Source organism: Heterocephalus glaber, unplaced genomic scaffold (assembly GCF_053883595.1).
Source record: "Heterocephalus glaber isolate CG9 unplaced genomic scaffold, H.glaber_assembly_v1.0 deba00000071, whole genome shotgun sequence".
NCBI lineage: Eukaryota > Metazoa > Chordata > Mammalia > Rodentia > Bathyergidae > Heterocephalus > Heterocephalus glaber.
The window spans coordinates 1,463,367-1,467,685 of record NW_028258137.1 but is presented as its reverse complement, the minus strand read 5'-3'; positions in this window follow the sequence as shown (position 1 = coordinate 1,467,685).

Here is a 4,319-nt window from a genome sequence, read left to right as displayed (position 1 = left end):
CTTTGGCTTCTGCTTTGTCTTGCAGTTTCTTTACTGAGAGAACAAAGCCTGTCTTCCTGTTCAGATGTCACAGGCAGCTGCGGCTGCCTGGGGCTGGGCCGGGCCGGGCACAGTCGGGAGCTTATTCTTAACAATTTTAAGAAGTAAGGGCCCAGGGATTTAGCTTAATGGTTCCACCGCCTGCCTCGCAAGTGGAAGGACCCAAGTTTGATCCCTGGTACCAAAAAAAAAAAAAATTGTAAGAAGTAGGCACTGTTTTTGTCCCTGTTTTATGGAAACTGAGTCAGATGAATTCCCAAGGTCACCAGGGAGAAAGCAGCAGAGCTGGGGCTTGAACTCAGGGCTCCTGAGACGGTACTGCAGCCTGGCAGGGTGCAGGGCCCCGGGCGAGAGACAGTGGTGTGATGGCAGGTTGCCATACTCTGGGGCTGCAGAGCCGAGGTCACCCCACAGCCGGGCAGCCCCTGCTGCACCTGGGTTCTAATGTCTGTTCAGCTGCTGGCAGCTGTGTGACTTGGGGTGAGTTAGGTCACCTCTCTGAGCCTCAGTTTCCTCATTCACAAAGTGGGCAGCAATGTCACCTATTGCCTGGGAGGTGCGCCAGGAATGAGCGGCTCCCCAAGGCTGTGAGCCAGGGCCACTGAGAGCACTTTGGAAGGACAGCAGCCTCCATCCCAGACCAAGCAATTCCAGTTCCAGGTGGGCGAAGGACACCTCCCTTTTTCTGTCCAGTGTTGCAGGTGGGCGGGGTCGGAAGGGAGGCTCCTCCAATAAGAAGCGCTGGGTGAATGCAGAGCTTTCTGGAACCCTGGCCACAAGCTGGGTGCTGACCCAGGCAGGTCATCCAGTGGCAAAAGACAAGTGTCTGCACACAACAGAGAGGCACCCTCGTGGGTGGGAAGGTCAGGAGGCCCTGCACCCAGCTGGGCTGTCCTGGGGGGCTTCCCTGGGGAAGTGTGGCACAGAGTTGGAGGGTCCTGGCAGTGCTGGTGGGATGGCCCTGCTGTCCTCGACCCCTTGTCAGGCCCCCTGGGGTCTGCTTGGGTCTGCCTGGCATGGTCCGACCTCAGCTCACTGATTCCCAGGACTGCTACAGTCAGGTTTCTCTGTGTGACCCCACCCCGCCCTAAGCAGCTAGTGGTTCATTTGCCTTCAATTTGGGGCGGCCACTCAGGAAGGGCTCAGCAGGGCAGTTCTCCAGGGCAGAGACTTCTCTTGGTTTGGCTGTGGGGCCTGGACACTCAGGCTGGCCTCTTGGGCCTGGCAGCTGCTTCCAGCTGGTGTCTGAAAGCTCAGTGGGGCTGTGGTGGGAGCACTGGACTCTGCCCTCGGTGTGGGGCCTGGGGGTGGTGGGACTGGCCTCCCCAGAGCCAGCATGGCGATAGAACCAGGAAAAGCTGTGTGCTCTCCCAGCCTGTTCTCAAAACTTGCCTGCTCTCTGGGAGTTTTGGGGGTGAGTGCCATGCATCTCAGATCCAGCCAGGCCCTAGCTCTCTGTGACCTTTGGGAGACCCACATGCCTTGCTGTGGCCGGGCAATGTGGCCGTACCACCTGCCTGCAGCTCCGGGCCCAGCACATGGTGGTGGTGAGTGCTGACCCATCCAGGGTGCCTCAGTTTCCCTACTTTGCCCTGCTCTCCTGCCGGCCCTCTACTCTGGGGTGTGGTGGTGGCCAGGGGAGAGGTGGCCTACTCCACAGTGAGCTGCAGAGCAGAGATAAGAACAAGAGCCCAAAGTTCAGCTACTCTTCAAGAAATAGAGATGGGGGTGGCTCAGCACTCAGTTCCCAGCTGCTGCTTCCAGGAGGTTCCCCATGCCCTGTGCAGGGAGCTGAATGGTGGCTCCCAGAGGACAGGCCCATACCCAGGACTTGGGCGAGGGGCCTCAGTGGGAAAAGCATCTTACAGATGTGCTTACGTTTCCCATGACGGGACAGGGAGATTTGAGACAGGGAGACCAGATGGGAGAAACGAGGAAAAGATGGTGAAGACAGAGTGAGGCGTAGTTTGCTGAGGTAGCCCCAGCCATGAACACGCTCTCCAGTCCTCCACGGGCCTCTTCCTCCCTCTCCTACCCTCGAGCCTCTCCAGGGTGGGCCTGGCACACGGCTGGCGCACGTCGAAGGCTGGAGAGATGGGCTCCCCGGAGCCCCAGGCTGGACAGGGAGCAGTGCGGCCCTGCCTGGCTCCCCAAGCCGCACGCAGAGCCTGGACTGCGCCGACGCAGCTTGGATCGTCGGCACCTCCTCAGGCAGAGGGTGGGAATTTCCGCTTTTTCCTGTGTGCTGGCTCCGCCCAGCCATCCCTAGCCTGGGCTCTGTCCTCTCCACCTGTCCGGCAGCTCTGGATCCGAAGGAGGAAAGCCTGAGTCTCTGGCCTCAGTCCTCCTCAGTCCTCCCTCCTCTCCTTAGCGCCTCGGTGTTGCCATCGGCCTGGAAGTGCCTGGGGAGTCGGTCACCCCGGGTGACACCGTAGATATTTGTTGAATAGAGGAGGGAGTCATTCCTTGAAGCCTCAGTGGGGAGAGACAGACAGCTCTCTGCCTTGCGTGTGAATGGGCCCCAGTTGTTGCCATGGCGACTCTGGGACCACACTGTGCACTGCTGGGGTGGGGGTGATGGCAGCATCCTTGAGGAGCAGCCTGAACCCCAAGGTGGTGACTTCTGGCCTGGGCACAGTAAGAGGAGGCTGGGGAGCAGCCCCAGCGGGGGGATGTGCAGTGTGGGCTCCTCGCCGTCGGGGTCCCTTTGTGTCTCCCTCCCCCTCACCTCTGGAATAATTGTCTGCCAAGCAAACTGCATTTAGGCAGCACATGCGTATTTTCTCCTTTAAGAAGAAAATAAAGAAAAGGAAAAAATGGAAACAAAGTCTTTGTAAAAAATGAGAACCGAGATAGAACTTGTAGGGCCGGGGATTTAGCTCAGTGGTTTCGCCGCCTGCTGCACAAGCTCAAGGACCCAAGTTCGATCTCCGGTACCAAAAAAAAAAAAAGATATATCTTGTAAAGGTACAAATTCCCAATGATGAATGTCATCATATTGTATACCTAAAATGGACCAATAAACTTGATGAATAAAAAAAGAAAATAGAAATGAATGACAGCTATTGCGACATTAGGATGAAGTAAGTGGGTTCTAATCCTAGCTCTGTCATTTTCTTGCTGTGTGACCCAGGATAAGTTACAAAACTCTGAGGCTTGGTTTTATTGTCTTTACTTTTATTTATTTATTTTTGAGGCAGGGTCTGGCTGTGTAGTTTAGGCCGGCCTTGAACTCACTATGTAGCCCAGGCTGGCCTCAAACTCGTGGCGATCCTCTTGCCTCAGCCTCCCAGTATCGTCTTTTAAATAATGGTAATGTGCTAACCATATCCTGCATCTGCTGGCATTGCTGCATGGTATCCAGCATCGTGTGGATCAGCAATAGCACCCTCGGTGAGAGTGCAGAGGACGTCTGAGTGGCCACGCTGAGGCTGAGCAGAGGAGCTTGGCCCGAGACTGTTGGAGGATAACGGCCACGGGGACAGGAGGAGAGGGCTTGACAGTGGGCTCCAGGGCCTGTGGGGGACTCCTGCCCGGGGACTTCCTTCCCCCAGAGCGCCTGGAAGTGGAAGTGAATCCACCCACTGCACGAGTCATGAGGGGTCCTGGGTCTGGAGTGAGCAGCTCGTGGACCCCAAGTCCCCTGGGTGAGGACCAGCCCCTGCTGGGACTTCTAGCTCACAGGGCTGCAAACTGGGAAGTGGGGCTTTGCGGGGTTAAGTTTGTGGATCTCCTACAGGACAACAGAGAACTATTGCAGCAACCATTAGCTTGTTTCTGGAATCTGTCTTTCATTAGCACTGTCCCCAGCCTGCTGGTCCACACGTCTTCACTCCGATTTCCTTGGACACTTTCTGAAGGACCTCTGGGCCAAGCGTGCACATCCTCCCGTGACTTATCGGGTTGCCCCCAAGCTGGGTGCTGAATGATGCCGAACCCTGCTTCGCTGTGCCTGGCCCGGGCTGGGCGGTAGTCAGGCTTCTAAGTGCAGTGAAATCCGCGTTGCATACCCTTGATCATTTTCAAGCATGCAACCCGCCACGTCACCCTAAAGGGAGCCCTAACCCGCTGAGCCACCGCCCCACACTCTCCTTGGCAGCGGGGCCACATCTCTGGCCCCCAACCCCTCTCATCTGAAGCCGACTCCCCTGGCTGGGACTCAGCATCTGTGTCCCCAGCCCTGGGCCTGGCCCATTCCTGGGGGGGCCCCTGCCCCATCTTTGTCCCTGCTGGGGTGAGCCCTGCTCTGCCCTCATGGTCCCCCAGCCCTGGGTCGTGAG